The sequence below is a fragment of the Myotis daubentonii genome, chromosome 6 (genome assembly GCF_963259705.1).
Source record: "Myotis daubentonii chromosome 6, mMyoDau2.1, whole genome shotgun sequence".
In the NCBI taxonomy this organism is placed as follows: Eukaryota; Metazoa; Chordata; class Mammalia; order Chiroptera; family Vespertilionidae; genus Myotis; species Myotis daubentonii.
Genome location: NC_081845.1, coordinates 87,155,133 through 87,173,567, shown reverse-complemented (window position 1 = coordinate 87,173,567; position 18,435 = coordinate 87,155,133). Strand labels below are relative to the sequence as shown.

The 18,435-nt window shown below is 41.5% G+C and overlaps 1 protein-coding gene and 1 pseudogene across 4 annotated transcripts in view; one reads left to right on the top strand and one right to left on the bottom strand.

Annotated features, from left to right (window-relative positions):
- The window catches only part of USP49 (ubiquitin specific peptidase 49), a 109,738-nt gene that overhangs the window by 44,217 nt on the left and 47,086 nt on the right, over nucleotides 1-18,435 (bottom strand). For all 4 annotated transcript variants that reach the window (XM_059701712.1, XM_059701714.1, XM_059701713.1 and 1 more), the window contains one exon: nucleotides 15,060-15,132. The gene's annotated coding sequence lies outside the window, so the exon portion shown is untranslated. The remainder of the gene's footprint in view (nucleotides 1-15,059; nucleotides 15,133-18,435) is intronic.
- Nucleotides 3,580-5,270, top strand: LOC132237334 (eIF5-mimic protein 2-like; annotated as a pseudogene).

The following is an 18,435-nucleotide window of genomic DNA, read 5'->3' as shown; positions in this document are numbered from 1 at the left end:
AAGACTCCTTCCTCTTCACCACCTCCCATATCCAGTTGTTCACTAAATCCTATTGATTCTTCCTTATGAATCAAGACTTTATTTCTCTCCATCACATTTTACAATGACCAATAAAGCATCTATAATCTGACCTCCTCTCCCATTATTCTCCTAACATACTCCTCTTCAGCAGCGGCATCCCTACTTTTCCTTCCACACACAAGTACTCTCTGATCTCAGTGCTGTGCAATCTTTCTGCCTCGAATGCTCTTCCTTCAGATAGTCACATGGCTTGCTTCCTCACTTCATTTGAATGTGTGCGCAATGAAGCTTCTCACACTTCTCAGTGAAGCCTACGCTGGTCATGCTACATAAAATTGTTCCCCGCGTAATGCTCCCTTATACGCATCCCCCTTCCTGATTTAGTTTCCTTCCTGGCAATTACTGTCTAAATATTGTATACTAGTGGCCTGGTGCACAAAATTCGTGCACAGGGGCGGGTGTCCCTCAGCCCAGCCTGTACTCTCTCCAATCTGGGACCCCTCAGGGGATGTCTGACTGCCAGTGTAGGCCCAATCCTGGATGTCCAACTGCCCTGTGTGATTGGGCCTAAACCGGCAGTCGGACATCCCTCTTGCAATCCGGGACCACTGGCTCCTAACTGCTCACCTGCCTGCCTGCCTGATCGCCCCTAACCACTCTGCCTGCTGGCCTGATTACCCTCAACTTCCGCCCCTTCAGGCTTGATCACCCCCAACTGCCCCCCCCCACTGGCCTGCTTGCACCCAACTGCCCCCCCGCCAGCCTTCTCACCCCCAATTGCCCCCCATTGCCAGCCAGATCACCCCCAATTGCCACCCCTGCCTGTTTGCTTGCCCCCAACTGCCAACCTGCTTGCCCCCAACTTCCCCCCGTCCGCTGGTCTGCTCGCCCCCAAATGTCCCCGCCAGCCTATCACCTCCAATTGCCCTCCGCTCCTGGCCTGATCGTCCCTAACCACCTCTGCATCGGCCACGCTACCATGGCTTTGTCCAGAAGGATGTCTGGAAGGTCTCCCAGTCTAATTAGCATATTACCCTTTTATTAGTATAGATATTTACTTATTTGTTGTCTTCTTCACCACTAGACTAGAAGCTCCATGAGGGCAAGAAGTTCTGTGTATTTTTGTCACTGCTGAATCCCAAATGCCTAGAACAGCAGCTACCAAAAAACAGGTGCTCAGGCCTGGCTGGTGTGGCCCAATGGTTGAACGTCAATCATGAATTAGGAGGTCATAGTTCAATTCCTGGTCAGGGCACATGCCCAGGTTTCAGGCTCAATCCCATGTGGGTGTGCAGGAGGCAGCTTATCAATGATTCTCTCTTACCATTTATGTTTCTATCTCTCCCTCTCCTTTACTCTCTGTGAAATCAATGAAAACATATTTTTAAAAAGAGGTGTTCAGTAATTTTCTGCAGGAATGAACAAAACTACTATACTTCCAGCCCTAGCCAGTTTTGCTCAGTGGATAGAGCACTGAACCGCAGACTGATGGTTCTTGGTTTCGATTCCAGTCAAGGGCACGTACCTCAGTTGCAGGCTCAATCCGAGGCCCTGGTTGGGGCACATGTCGGAGGTAACCAATTGATGTGTCTCTCTCATATCGATGTTTCTCTCTCTCTGTCTCTCCCCCTCCCTTCCACTCTAAAAGTCAATGGAAAAATATCCTCGGGTGAGGATTAAAAAGACACACACACACACACACACACACACACACACACACAAAGCCAAAAAACCTACTTCCATCTCCACTGCATCTAATCTAAGTTAGATCACCATCAGTTCTAGCCCACATTACTGTAACTATCTTTTAAAAGGTTTTTCTACATTCACCCTAATTCCCAAATATGTCCTACTCACTGCCTTGGGAATAAAGCCCACACTCATTGTTCGTCAAGTCTTTCATGGTCTGATTCTGCACATCCCTCTGACCCATCCCTTTCCTCACACCATAGCTACCTGCCAACTGTTCTACATTACTCTTAGTTCCCGTAAGGAACTGCTCTCTCACTTCTAGGCCTTTCCACAAGCTGCACCCTCCCTTAGGACGTTTCCATCATTACCTTGGCCACCCACTTCTTCCTTAGCCTGACTCTGCTTATCCTTCACATCAGTACAGCGCTCCTTCACCAGGAAACCTTCTGCTCCCCAGGACTGGGTTCATGTACCTTCTATGTGCTCGCAGAGTACACACATGCACTTTCCCTTATTCAGCATCTGCCATGTTGCACTCTAATTGCCTGATTGATGATGTCACAACTGTAACCAACCTGAGGTAGGTATGGTGCCAGGAACATAGTAGGTACCAATAAACTTTGTTGAATGAAAGATTATATGAATAAACAAATAACTTTTTACTTTAGTGTTCTCTTTGACAAATTAACAGTTACATCTAAGATTCCTTTTACATATCTCCAGAAGGAAAAATATCCTGATGAAAGCTAAAAAAGCAAAAGTAATGTTTTAATTGGGGTTTGAAAAACAAGATGGTCTGTCTGATCAAATAGAGGACTTTAAACCATGATGAAAGGGTCCAAAGATAAACTAGCACACCAATGGGAACAGCTGCAGAAAATATAAAAGTTATAAATGTTTACAATAATCTGTACCTAAATGTTGTACACCTTAATACATTAGCCAAAGCCACTAGCTAAGAGTTCCATTTATGGAAGACTCTTATGAATTAACTAGAGGCCCTATGCACGAAATTCATGCAAGAGTAGGCCTTCCTTCCCCCAGCTGCCTGTACTGGCTTCCCTCTGGCACCCAGGACCCGGGCTTCCCTCCGGCTCCCAGGCTTCCCTCCCGCCGCTGGCAGGCACCCTGGACTTGGGCTTCCCTTGCAGCCCCGGCTTTGTCCGGAAGGTCGTCCAGAAGGATGTCTGGCCTAATTAGCATATTATGCTATTATTATTATAGATTATTATAGATGGACCTGGGCAATGATCATCAATGGACACTAACATCACACACAAAAAAGATAACCAGACATGATGGTAGCCCCAAATGGAAATATACACCAACACTTACTATTTCTTCAACAAACAAATAAAAATACTAAATCTAATTAGCCTCTAGACTTAACTACAGATTTACAGATAACACAGTAAAGGACATAATAAATGTTAACTGAACACCACTGGGATATAGCCACCAGTAGTCAGACTTAAGGAAACTCTAGGACAAATGATAGAGTTTCTTTAACAAATAGATTACAAGGAAAGAAAAAAGACAGGGGAGGCAATGAGAAGGATATCAACTATTGCAATGATTAAACTTGGATCCTCATTCAAACAAGGAAACCTTAAAAAAAATTGTTGAGAGAGCCTGGCTGGCATGGCTCAGCAGTTGAGCATCAATCTATGAGGTCACAGTTCAATTCCTGGTCAGAGAACCTTCCCGGGTTGTAGGCTCTATCCCTAGTGGGGGGGCATACAGGAGGCAGGCAATCAATGATTCTCTCTCATCATTGATGTATCTATCTCTCTCTCCCTCTCCCATCCTCTCTGAAATCAATAAAAAAATATATTTTAAAAAAACTGACAAGAAAGAGAGACATCTGGAATTTCTGGCCCCTTTCTCTTTGCCTTAAATTCATGTGTCTTTTCTGAATAATCTAAAGCAGCAAAAGCCAACGCTATCAGGCCAGTGTTTTAAAGCCAGAAAAAGAGATGAAAAAGAGAGGTTTAACCCTACTCAGTTTCAAGACTGTATTTATTCAAGGCTTAAGTGAAACTGGTACTGATTTGGAAGCAGTAGCCGTTTCTTGATGCTTCTGGAGCAAAACTTGATTACCGTCGATATGCAGAAACACTCTGACATTCTGGTGGCCGGGGGGAATGCTGGCCCCAGGTGGTACACTGGCAGAAGACATGATGCGCACAGATGTCTGTGCGTTTGCAGCACAAGAAGACCCAGAGACCATGTAAGCATTTGCTCAGGTTTTTAACAAGTTAATCAGGTGCTACAAACACCTGGAGAAAGGTTTCGAAGATGAAGTGAGAAAGCTGCTGCTGTTCTTAAAGCGTTTTCGGAGTCGGAGAGGAACAAGCTGGCTATGTTGACTGGTGTTCTCCTGGCTAATGGAACACTTAATGCACCCATTCTTAATAGCCTTTATAATGAGAATTTGGTTAAAGAAGGGGTTTCAGCAGCTTTTGCTGTAAAGCTCTTTAAATCATGGATAAATGAAAAAGATATCAGTGCAGTATCTTCAAGTCTTCAGAAAGTCAGCATGGATAACAAACTGATGGGACATTCTCCTGACAATAAACAAAGCGTTGAACACTTCACAAAGTATTTCACTGAGGCAGGCTTAAAAGAGCCCTTCAGAATATGTTCAGAATCAGCAAACCATAGGAGTTCGTGAAGAACTCCAGCAAGAACGTCAAGAACAGATGTCCCATGGTGATCCATTTAAGGATATAATTTTGTATGTCAAGGAGATGAAAAAAACAAAACAAAAACCCAACATTCCAGAACTCATTGTCATTGGATGAATCTCGTCCAGTGTAATGAGCACTGTGGAACGGAACAAAAAATAGCTTGTAGCAGAGCAAACCATCAAGTACATGAAGCAATACAGCCCTCTCCTCGCTGCCTTTACTACTCAAGGTCAGACCGAGCTGTTGCTGAAGATGCAGGAGTATTTCTACGATAACATTTATTTCATGAAAGCCTTCCAGAAAATAGTGGTGCTTTTTTATAAAGCTGAAGTCCTGAGTAAGGAGCCCATTCTGAAGTGGTACAAAGATGCACATACTGCAAAGGGGAGAAGTGTCTTCCTTGAGCAAAGGAAAAAGTTTGTGGAGTGTCTCAAAAATGCTGAAGAAGAATCCGACTCTGAAGCTGAAGAAGGTGATTAAATTTTGAAACGACACACCCTCAGTAAACAGGAGTTGTAGATAAAATGTCATGTCTCATGTGTCCTGGTTCTTACATCTTCCTACCTCCCTATATCAAGCATGATATAAGGGCTTTCGTGGCAAATTCTATTTTAACTGTTTCTATGGTTACTGGAAATGTTGGGTTTAGTTTCTAAAACCATGTTTTAAGTAGCTACAGGAGCTGTAGATTTGAATCTAATGTTGCATTAGTCTTTTCAGTTATCTTCTACCTCCTCTATTTTCTACTGTAATAATGTAATTTAAGGCCTTCCACAATGAACAATTCACTTTTTCCCCTGGGTTTTCTATATAAACTTTTTAAGATATGATTTGGTTAAAAATAATTTGTTATAAAAATTCTGTTTGCAAACTAAATGGTAAAAGTACCCAAAGTCGCAAAAAAAGAGAGTGAGAGAGCGAGAGCGAGAGAGAGAGAGAGAAACATCCATGTGAGAGAGAAACAGGTCAGTTGCCTCCTGGATGTGCCTAGACTAGAGATCAAATCTGCAACCTGGGTATGTGCCATGACTGGAAACTGAACCAGCCACCTCTGGTGTAAGGGATGATGCTCCAACCAATTGAGCCACACTGGCCAGAGCCAAACAATGAAACTTTTGTAAAAATTAGGTAATTGGGAAAATCTGAACATTGACTACTAGCTTTTGAAGATATTAAGGAATTACTGGCAAATTTTATGTGTGAAAATTACTGTGGTTATGTTTTTAAAAAGAATTCTTATCTTTGGGAGGCACATATTAAATATTTATGGATGAAAATAATATAATGTCTAGGATTTGTTTCAAATAATCCAGGAGTAGGGTAAGAAAAGGTAGGTTTTAAATTTTCCATAATAAAATGTATTTAAACATTATGTATGGTGATGGAAAAAATAAAATAAAGAAACAAATATGGAAAGCAAGCTTCATTGTAAGTTTAGCGAAGGACAACTAGAGTCCTGGTTTTTTCATATTAATTTTATATACTTAATAAATGTTTTACAGAATAGAAAAATTTCAAGAGTAAAACTTTCCCTCTGCTTTCCATCTCCAGTTGCCTCTATAAGAGGCAACTACTGTTAACTGAGTGTACTTCTGGACATATCCAGGAATATTTTATGCATTTGAAATATAATATTTAATATGAATTGAATCCTACCATTCATATTATTCTCTATCTTGCTCGTCGTACCTTAATATTCTCTTGGACGTTTCCTCATATATCTGGCATTACCTCACTCTGTTTAAAGATTGTATCATACTCTATGGCATGGGCTACATAATTCACTTAACTAACTCCCCTACAAGTGAAGAGCTGTGCTCTTTTCAGTGTGTTATTACAAACAATGCAGCATGGGTATTCTTGGGCATATATCATGACTCACTTATGCAAATGTTTCTGTGAGACAATTTACAGAAGAATTGTTGTGTCACAGGATACATGCATTTAAATTTTAGATAGGTGTCATCAAATGCCTTCCAAAATGGTTGCACTAATGTACACTCACTCCCTTTCTTCCCATCAGTAGTATCTGAGAGTGCATGCTTCCCCAATACTGGAGATTGACATGCTTAAATAATTTTCAATCTGACATTTGAAAATTTTTAAATATACCCACATATTTTGTTTGTATGTCTTTAATTATGTAACTATCGATCTTTTCCCCCTCATTATGTGAGCTGTCAATTCATATCTTTTACACTGGGTTCTTGATCTTTTAAATTGATTTGCAAAATTACTGTGTGTACTAATGAAATCAGTGTACTTGTTTTGAAAAGAAAAAAAATAATGATACTCCAACTACAGATCTGAAAAATACTAAAGACTGGCTTCAAAATACAAGTACATGTTACCTACCAAGAAACAATATGGCTGTACGAGGTCAACTTTCTGTAATCGTATATCGTGTATTATGTGATTACAGAACATTCAAATAAATGTAAAAAAACACACAAAGAAATACAGAAGACATGTCACCGTTCACATCTTCAAGAATTCGCATGTAAGTTGTTTAAATTTACCCATTTCCCCTTGCACTCCTCCCTACCGTTCGACAGTCCTAGTTATGCACTCCTATTCATCTGACTTGAAAACCTGACATTCTCTTTCACTCCTTACTCATGTCATAGTCAAGTCAGGTTCTGAGGCCTACTAATTTCTGTTCAGAAATGATAGAACCAGACCCTGGTCTAGGTTCTTTGCTACAATAGCTCACTTAAGAGAATAGATTCAATGCTCCCCTGGCTTCCTGAACCCAAATACCTTCCCCATTATTACCACTACCCTCTTTCCCCCAAATGTAGGCCTGTAACACCACATATCTGCACTATTACTGCTTTAACTATAGTTGCTCCTGATGCCTGCCATCTTTGTAGATCTACTACCAATTTTAAATATTATCTCTGTATTAAACAAAAACTGCATTTCATCCTCTACTGTATTCCCCTGCTTAAAAACCCATAATAGCTATCTACCTAATATCCAATAAAGAGTTAGTAGAGGTATAACAGAAAGCAGTTTATTTTAGAAACCTGGCCTTACCTTTTACTAGGGCTGTGACATTGAATTTGTTTCCATATTCATTAAAATGAGGAATAATAAATATAAGCCTCGAGGAGCTGATGTGATGATTAAATGAGATGATTTATGTAATAGTACTTAGCATATAGAAGGCGCTCAAAAAGTAGTAGGCAAATAATGCAAATGTGAGTGAATTTCCTAAACATCAATAGAATTTGACAAGATTTTTAAATCAGAGAAAAGACCAAGTGTCTAACATAATTCATGGTATGTTGCATGCACTTTAGAATTTGTTAAAATCTAGGCTTCTAGGAAAACATGGCAGAATGAATATATATTTACCGCCTTTCTTCTCAAAAATCATAGTAAAATCACATTAAGAGTAAAAAAAGGGCATGCCTGGCTAGCATGGCTCAGTGGTTGAACATTGGCCTATGAACCAGGAAGTCAGGGTTTGATTCCCATCAGGGCTTGATCCCCAGTAGGCGGTGTGCAGGAGGAAGCTGATCAATGATTATCTCTCATTATTGATGTTTTTATCTCTCTCCCCCTCTCCCTTCCTCTCTGAAATCAATTTTTTTTAAAAGGGGCATAAAATCATAAGGACAGAAAGAATGGAAGAAAATGACACAACAGCAGATGAGAAGTATAATCAAAATTTTAGAATCTCTAGAAAGTAAATGAAGGAATGGAAAATGTAACAGACAAGGGCATGCTAAAACTTAAATGTTGATGTGGGTGAAAAAAGAAGCAAGCTGGTTAGAACTTCAGAACCTGGAAAGGCTCAGGAATTAGAGGTTCCCGCGAACCTGTAATGGTGGATGTAAGGTGAGAAATTAAAAAAAAATGTGGTTGCACACCTGGAAAAGGATCCCTCACTGTTTCCCCCTCCTCACCCCAATGACGATGTATTTCCCACTTTGGCAGAAGCTGGGTTTTATTTGAACCCTGGATGTCTGGTCTTTGGTATACCAGGCACAGCTGAGAATAGGGCGCCAGGCCGTTAGCAATGCTGGAAGACAACAGCCATTTAGTGAGTTCTGATTAAAAAGCTCCTTTCACAACTTCAATGAAGGGAAGAACAAATGCCAGCCCTCTCTCTTTTTTTTTTTAAAGGAACTTTTACTAAAGTGTATTTTAAATTAAAATAATCTTTAGAGACAATTTGTGGTCATTCACGTTTTGAATGTCAGTTTCTTTTTCCACTAATATTCTAATGGTATTCTCCATCCTCTGCATTTGGAAATGGCTGAAGTTAGTGAGTGATATGACAGACATCTAGCAGGAGTTTGATGGCTGTATTAGTTAACCTTCAAGCCATTATTCAGTGACAGAATCTATTGAGCCAAGTAATCTCTTTCTGTATAAAAGTGTATTAAACAAATTACAGGGTCTTGGGAGCAACTCACCAGGAAAGGAACATCTCACACATATATGAACATTTTTCTTCAAATAATAGAAAACAATTAGAATAAATTTAACACCAACTGGTATTTAATTTTTTAAAATATATTTTATTGATTTTTTACAGAGAGGAAGGGAGAGGGATAGAGAGTTAGAAACATCGATGGGAGAGAAACATCGATCAGCTGACTCTAGCACACCTCCTACTGGGACTGTGCCCACAACCAAGGTATATGCCCTTGACTGGATTCGAACCTGGGACCAATCAGTGCATAGGCCAATGCTCTATCCACCGTGCCAAACCAGTTAGGGCGGTATTTAATTTTTTAAGTTAAATTTCTTAACAAATGTAGTACTAACTTTGAAAACAAAAGAAGATTAAAACAACCACAACAAGGGTGATTGGATAGACCCACCTTTATTGCTATAATGGGGTTCCATGTAAGATTTGAAAAATCCCAAATAATTTGGTGCCTTTAATATATATATATATATATATATATATATATCCTATCTAATAAAAGAGAAACATGGTAATGAGCCGTACGTCCGCTACCCTTCCCACTGGCTAATCAGGGTGATATGCAAATTAAATGCCAGCCAAGATGGCGGTCGGCAGCCAGGCAGCTTGAAGCAAACATGAGGCTTGCTTGCTTCAGTGACGGAGGAAGCCAGTGACGTTCCCCGCCTGCCACTGCCGGCCTCTGAGCTTGCAGTTTGAAACATTGTTACAAATATAGAAGCTAAACAAAACCCCAGAAACCTGCTTTCAGCCAGCCGGGATCTCAGAGCTGGAGTTGAAACAGTGTTTCGATTATAGAACCCAAACAAACCAGATACCTGCTTTCAGCAGCGGAGGCCTAAGAGCTGGAGCCAAGCCTCAGAGCTAAAGCTGGCCTAGAATTTAAAAAAAAAAAGAAAAAAAGGAGCGGTTGGGATATTCAGTCACCTGCCAGTCTGAAAACAGCCCTCAGCCCCTCACCCAGACTGGCCAGGCGCCCCAGTGGGGACGCCCACCCTGAAGAGTGTGTAACCAGCTGCCAACAGCCATCATCCCCTCATCCAGGCTGGCTAGGCAGCCCAGTGGGGACACCCACCCTGATCCAGGACACCCTTCAGGGCAAACCAGCTGGCCCCACCCGTGCACCAGGCCTCTATCCTATATAGTAAAAGGGAAATATGCCTCCCAGCACCGGGATCAGCGGAGATGCGAGGCCTCCCGGCACCGGGAGCAGCGTGACAGGGGGCAGCGCCCAAACCCCCTGATCGCCCTGTAGCTCTGTGTGTGACAGGGGGCAGGGCCACAACCTCCCTATCCGCCCTGCTCTGTTCGTGACAGGGGAAGGCACCCCAACCCCCTGATCAGCCCTGCTCTGTGCCTGATAGGGGGGAGCTCTCCAACCCCCTGATCGTCCTGCGGCTCTGTGTGTGACAGGGTGCGGCACCCCAACCCCCTGATCGGCCCTGCTTTGTGTGTGACAGGGTGTGGTGACCCAACCGCCCGCCCCCCCCACGGGCCCTGCTCTGTGTGTGACGGGGTAGAGCCATAACCTCCCCATCGGCCCTGCCCTGAGTGTGACAGGGTGTGGCGCCCCAACCTCCTGATCTGCCCTGCTCTGTGTGTGACAGGGGGCGGTGCCCTAACTCCCTTATCGGCCCTACTCTGTGAGTGGCAGGGGGGAGCTCCTCAACCCCCTGATCGGCCCTGCTCTGTGTGTGACACGGGGGAGCTCCCCAATCCCCTGATGGGCCCTGCTCTGTGCGTGACAGGGTGCGGCGCCCCACCCCCCCATGGGCCCTGCTCTGTGTGTGACAGGGGGCAGCGCCTCAATCCCCTGATCAGCCCTGCTCTGTGTGTGACAGGGTACGGAGCCCCAAACCCCCTGATGGGCCCTGCTCTGTGCATGACAGGGGGGAGCTCCCCAACCCCCTGATCGGCCCTGCTCTGTGTGTGACAGGGTACGGAGCTCCCCCCTGATGGGCCCTGCTGAGTGACAGGGGGCAGCGCCCCAACCCCTATTGGCCCTACCCTGAGCACGACTGAGGGTGGCATCACAACCTCCCGATCTGCCCTGCTCTGTGCATGACAGGGCGCGGCGCCCCAACTCCCCAATCAGCCCTGCTCTGAGCCTGACCAGGGGCTGCACCTAGGGATTGGGCCTGCCCTCTGCCACCCGGGAGCAGGCCTAAGCCAGCAGGTCGTTATCTCCCGAGGGGTCCCAGACTGCGAGAGGGCACAGGCCGGGCTTAGGGACCCCCCCCCCCCCCGAGTGCACCGGGCCTCTAGTATATATATATATATATATATATATATAAGCAGTTTCACTCTATCTTCAATACTCGGACGATAAGAAACACCAGTCAGTGTTCAATCTCCACTACCATTAATTCAGATTACTCTAGAGGGGAAGCACAGCCAAGGGCAGATGACTCAAAAGCTGGGTTGGAAGTGCCATGACAATAGAGGTTTTTTGCTTTTATTTTGTTCACTGACTTATTTCCAGGCCCTAGAACAGGACTCAGTGCTTAATAAACACTGAAAAATAAAAGGCTGTCCTGAAAGGTCCTTATGGTCCTCCCAAAGTTGAGAACAATCAATACAAAGAACAATTGGCAAGGTTGGTAGTGTTCCACTAAACAACAAACCCTCCTTTCTCCTTTAAGGCCAGATTTCCAACAGCTCCTTATAATTTAGAACTTGTCCTTTAGCACAATTTATGAAAAAGGAACAGAATTATCACTTCTCTAGACTGGGAGAGACAGCCCCAACCTATCAGAATGTCACTAGAATCTACATGGAGGTGTGTGGTGGGCACTGCCTGTGACCACTCACAGTTTACCCAATCACTAGAGAGGGCAGGGACATTCTGACCGACACTGGGGTCACTGTAATATTCTAATGTAGAAATAAACCCCAGTGCTTCTCACTGCAAATCTAGTGAGAAGAGTGGCCTTATTTTACATCTTTTGCAAGTCTTTTTAATGTCTAGATTAAGGAAGACAGCTGGATTCTCCTATCTTATCTCTGCATGCAGTTGAACATCATGTGCCTTTGGAAAGCTCCTCTGTATACCTGTAACAAGTAATGTATTAGTGTTGTTATGAAAATAGTTTTGAATCCTGAAAGAGTCTCGGGGGCCTCTGGACCACCCTGCAAGACACTGCCGTAAAAGATATGTACACCGAGAATCACAACTTTGATGAACATTCAGAAGCGATTTTCAAATAAGGGAATAAAGTTAAAAAAGATGAAAAGAGTTTAAAAAAATGGGGGGAGGAGGATATATAATACTGTCAACAATAAAGATAAATTTAAAAAAACAAACACACAAAACATAAAATTACATAAATCTAAAAAACAAAAGGAGAAAAAGCCCTGGCTAGGTAGCTCAGTTGGTTAGAGCTTTCTCCCGATAGCCAAGGTTGCGGGTTTGATTTCCAGGTAGGACACATACAAGAAGTAACCAGTGAATGAATAAATAAGTGGAACAACAAATTGATCTTTTTTTTCTCTCTCTCTACTTTCTTCTCTCTAAAATCATTAAAAATATATATTTTTTAAAAAATAAAAAATAGCCGAAACCGGTTTGGCTCAGTGGATAGAGCGTCGGCCTGCGGACTGAAAGGTCCCAGGTTCGATTCCGGTCAAGGGCATGTACCTGGGTTGCGGGCATATCCCCAGTAGGAGATGTGCAGGAGGCGGCTGATCGATGTTTCTCTCTCATCGATGTTTCTAGCTCTCTATCTCTCTCCCTTCCTCTCTGTAAAAATCAATAAAATATATTTTTAAAAAAATAAAATAAAAAATAAAAAAGATGGAAGAGGAAAACATTACTAAGTGTAGGCACACTTCACAGGAAAGCCAAAACATTTTATCAGCATACTTGTTACTTTAAATGTCACTGACTCTTTGTACTTTACTGTATTTTAACAGAAAATGAATTGCTATTTGAAGAAAAGCCAATGTTTTTCTCTGACAAGACAGACCCCAGAACAAAACCACCACATACTATAAGTCCTTCCAGTTCCTATATAAATGTCGATTGTTAATGCACATTTACATTGTAGACCATCACTTATCAGTGACATTCTAATTATAAGACCCATAAGTCACCTTTCTCCTGCCTTTTCTCCTCTTGTACAACTTTCTGCTGTCATTCAAATATTATTTAATAGAACAAAAGAACAATTTCCAATTACCTATCAGTTCCAAACTGCTGCACAGTTAAATCTTTCTGTCTGCATATTTCTATGAATAGCAGCTAAATGGTAATCTACAAATAAACTCACTGTAATCCATATTAAACATGTATTTGGTTCTTAGCTAGGTAGTGATTTCTATCCACTCAATTCCTAATGAAGCAAAACAGCTATAATCATTTAAGTATGGTCAAGAAAAATAATCATCTCACATCATTTCCCCCCATACTTAAGAAGCTACATAATTTCAAATTTTCCTTCTCACAAGCAAGCAAAACCAGATTTGTTACGGTGACTTTTTTTTAGGAGATATTTGGCTTTTCTGTTTTATTTAAATCCACATTCACCTTAGGAAACCTTAAAAGAGTTCATTAACTAGACCAGCACCCCTCTACTCTACAGGACAGATTCTGTGACTTTGGACAAATTACTCAGTTTGTGTCTCATTTTCCTCAGCTTTTACAATGAAGACAATAATAGTATCTGCTTCATAAGTGGATGATAGGATTAAATGACATAATGAGTAAATGAGTAAAGCACTAAAAAACAGTCTGGCACATAATAAATACTCAGTAAATGTTAATTTGTTTTCACATATGTCTTCTAAAATAGAGCAGAAAGAATAGTACATAATAATCTAAGAGAACCCTAAAATAATACAGGAGGAAAAAATATTAAAAAGAGATGACTGTTAGTGTCCTTGCTTCTTGCTGACAAGCCATGAAAAATATATCGACATTTTCAAAACTATTAGAATTCTGTGAAACAAAAAAGAAACTCAAAAGACCTGTCCTTCAAAATAGACTGACGGAATCTTAGAAAATTTGACATACTTTTCCAGAAACAAGAGAATCCTGAGTCCAGCTTTGACATAGATACTTTTATGGACAGGGTAAAACTATCATAGCCCCAAAATAGGTGTTTATTCATACATACCTATAAGCATCATACACATCATAAGAGATATAGTAAGAGGTGTACAACTCTATTTTCACTTAGTCTAGCAGCATACTCTGAGAGAAATGAAGCTTGAAACCAAAAAGAAAACTTTCATGAAAAAAACTTTAAAATCCTTGCCAGGGTTTAACTTTATCCAAGAAGGTATAACTCTTGGGGGATTTCAGACAAAGATTAATCTGTGGAGGGCTGGTACATAAACATGCTAACTGGAAGACATATGGGAATTATAGCTAACATTTACTGAGCACTTACTATCTTCCAGGCATTATTCCAAGTTTTTTATATGGATTAATTAATCTTCAACATGGTATGAAATAGGCATTTTATTGTTCCACTTTATATCCAAGGAATTGAGGCACAGAGAAATTAACTAACCCAACTGTCAAGTTAACAGTGGCTAGTCAAAACCAGTTTGGCTCCTTAGCCCAAGTTTTTAATCACTAGGCAAAGAAGAAGGTTCCACAAATATGCATCATACACTGTATACTCCCTGGGGTGGGGGTGGGGGAGCGCTAAGATGCAGGCTTTGGCCACCCCTGTTTAAGTGATTGACAATAAGAATGTACAGACTTAGGTAATTAAAAAAATGTTATAATCTCATCAATTTAGTCACACCTTTTACTGGGCTTTCTATGGAATTCCATTTGATTGCCACCTGACATAAAATCTGCACTTGCCTAATGAATGGGATCCCTATGGTGAGTCTAACATCACAGCAGCTGGCAGTATTTGGAGAGCAAGAAAAGGTCATTAATACTGACAGGTCATGACACACATATTCTCTATCCAACCACCCGTAAGCTTCAAGACCCACCCTAGACTTGTTTTAGTATGGTCGCTGGTTCTCAGATCCCATCTTCAAATATGGTTGTATCCTTTCTTAGCTTAAGTTAATCCATAGTACTGAAAATTTCTCAACAGTGAAAAGGAAGAAAGTGGTGAAAGTTCAGAATGAAGATAAGACAAAGATAGAAACTGATTACTCACACTAATAGTATGCCAACCTTGGCATACTATTACAGATTGGCCATACATATGCTATTAATAGCTTATTATTATAATTTTATTTCTTACCCATCAAACAAGTTCTTTCCCATCTTCTTCCATTATTCCCCGGTCATTGATTAGGTTTCCTCGTCTCTATTACCTATGGAGGAAAACAGTCAGTAAGGTTGGGCTAATATATGGCAAGAGAAAAGCAATTTCATGAATTTTATTTATAAATATAAAAAAAGGATCAGTATATTACAATGCAGCTTAATGAACTCCCTTAAGTACTCAACATTAAAGCAAAAGAGTAAAAACAGCTGTAGTCTTTTTTCAGCTAAGAACAACCAAAGATTCAGTTACTTATGAATAAACTGATCCATAAATGAAAGTATGAAAGGTTTATGTCCTGAAAAAGAATACTTCTGCATTTGCTTTAGATTTTAAAGATTATACATGGTCAGAGATCCAAGATGGTGGCAGACAGGACGGCAGTGAGAAAGAAAATGCGAGCGTGTGAGGACTCTAGATCTAAAGTCACAGTCATGGGAGGCTATGCCCAGAAAGGCAGCCTGAAGTTCTGCACTGGCCGTGAAGGGCCGGGGAGACAGAGACATGCAGCGGTGCGGTTGCTCTGTCTTTATAATGTCCTTGCTTTTACCCGCTAAACCCAGGATCTTTCAATCACAAACACTCACCGGGGCTGCAATGCAGGGGAAGGTGGGTTTGTGGAAGCTGGGGAGCAAAATAGAGAGAGGCGACCAGGAAGCCAGCTCTGGGACAGTCCGTTCCCTCCAACCCTGAACAGACATTTTTCTCCTGGAGACCAGGCCCCTCTTAGCAGCGCAGCTGCACCAGCCTTAAGCTCCGCAGGGAAATAAAGACTCAAAATATCCCCAGGGAGCTCTGGGGGACTGGGTTGAGGGGCCATTTGGTCCTGGAAACTAATACAGAAACACCAGCACCTAGAGGCCGTGTCAGAAATAGACGCTTGTGTAAATACGACTGAAAGCGGGCAGAAAAACAAAGCTGGCAGATTGATCCCGCCTGCCTGAAACCAAGGCTGTGGCGTCTGACGCAGAGGAGCGGTGGATCGCTGGGAGCTTCAACATGGTGGCTGACTATCTAGCAGGAAGCTGAGACGTGGCAGACAGAACAGTGGAGAGGGGTCTTAGACCAGCCCCCATGGGACATTAAATACTCAGCTGAAGCGAACGAACTTCACTACTTCACTTTGCTTTTTTTTAATCTTTTACTTAAAAAACTAAAATTTTTTTCTTTTCTTTTATTTATATATATATATATTTAATTTTAATTTATTATTATTTATTACTATTATTATTACTATGGGATCCCTCAGCCTGGCCTGCGGGTATTGGGCCGAGGCCAGCAGTTCGACATCCCCTAAGGGGCCCCAGAGTGTGAGAGGGCACTCTGCAAAGTTGTTGCTCGGCAGCTCCTGCGTTGAGGGTCTGCCTCCTGGTGGTCAGTGTGCATCATAGCTACCAGCCGGTCAGCTGGTCGCTTAGGCTTTTATATAGATTACCAGAGACCCAGTGCACGAAATTCATGCAAGGGGATCAGCCCTACAGCTCTGGCTTCATCCGGAAGGTCGTCCAGTCTAATTAGCATATCATGCTTTTATTATTATAGATTTTAAAAAAATTTTTTTTTTTTAAAATATATTTTATTGATTTTTTACAGAGAGGAAGGGAGAGAGATAGAGAGTTAGAAACATCGATGAGAGAGAAACATCGATCAGCTGCCTCCTGCACATCTCCTACTGGGGATATGCCCGCAACCCAGGTACATGCCCTTGACCGGAATCGAACCTGGGACCCTTCAGTCCGCAGGCCGACGCTCTATCCACTGAGCCAAACCGGTTTCGGCTTTTAAAAAATTTTTTATTAGTGTTCTACATTCTATTTTTATTTTATTATTATTTAACATTATTTTACTCTCATTTTTCCTTTATGACAACACTTTCTTCCTCACTTCCCCCTTTTCCATCCTGTTTCTCTTCTCCTGTACCTGCTTTAGTTTTTCTCTCTCCTTTCTTTTTACTCATTGATAAAAATTGATCTTCTTTATCTGTTCTATTGATGCATTACTATTTTAGTAGTCTCCATTGGCTTACTCATATATCTAATTTCCTTTCCCCTGCTCCAAGTCCATGCACCCTTCTCTTTTCTCTTTCTTCGCTAGCCAATTTTTTTCTTCTTGTTTATTTTTTTTGTTTTTGCTTTTTATTTTATGCTTTTGTTTTTCCTCTCCTCGCTTGTTCTCTTCTTCTACTAATAGCTTAATTAGTTTCACTCACCAAACTCAGGACTATCTGTGCCCTGCTCTATTCTCCTTTTCCAAAAATAGATGAATACATAGATTAAAGGGGAAAATTTTTTTTGAGTATTTTGTTTTTTACTTTTCATCTTACACACTCATTCTCTTTCTATCTCCTCTATACTGAATCATGGCCATTCCCCCATTCATTCAATTCCTTTACCTCACCTTCTGGAAATAAGCTCTGCCTCTTCAGATTCATCTCCTTTTTTCCCAGGTGTCTGTTGTTTGCATTTTTTGGTTTAGTTGTTGGTTTTGTTAAGTTTCCCCCATATATGTATATTTTCTTTCCCCTTCTTTTTTCTTCTTTTTCTTTTCTCTCTTACCTGTTTTCCTTTTCTCAGTATCATTTTTGTGCTCTGTTCTTTCCCATAAGTCTCTTTTCTCTGGTGGTCATCTTTGTTTGGGGTTATCAGTGTCATGAATACACTTGTGTTTTGTTCCCTCTGTGTTGCCTTGTCAAGTTGTATTTTGTGCCTTTTAGTCATTGTGGTAGAGAGTGAGCCACATAACCAGACACCCTGAGAGGAGTGAAAATGGGAAGACAAAGGAACAGTCCCCATACTAAAGAAAAGGAGGAATCACCAGAAAATGAAGTTAATGAAATGGAGGCAAGCAATTTGTCAGAGACAGAAATCAGAGCAATGGTCATAAGAATGCTGAAAAGGGCGGAAGACAAATTCAACATGTGTAAGAATCAAGAGGAAATGAAGAACCAAGAGAAATGAAGAATGACAAAGCTGCAATAAAGAACACAATAGAAAGCATCAACAGTAGGCTAGAAGAAGCTGAGGACCGTATCAGTGAGCTAGAAGACAAGGTAGGAAAAAACATCCAAATAGAGCAGCAACTGGGAAAAAAAAAAAACTTAAAAAACAGGAGGAGAACCTAAGGGAGCTTTGGGACAACACAATATGAAACAACATCTGCATAATAGGGGTGCCAGGGGGAGAGGAAACTGAGCAAGGAAGAAAAAACCTATTTGAAGAAATAATGACAGAAAACTTCCCTGATATTGGGAAGAAAAACCCCACAAAAGTCCAAGAAGTTCAGAGTCCCAAACAAGATGAACCCAAAAAGACCGACACCAAGACACATCATAATTAAATTGCCAAACACGAAC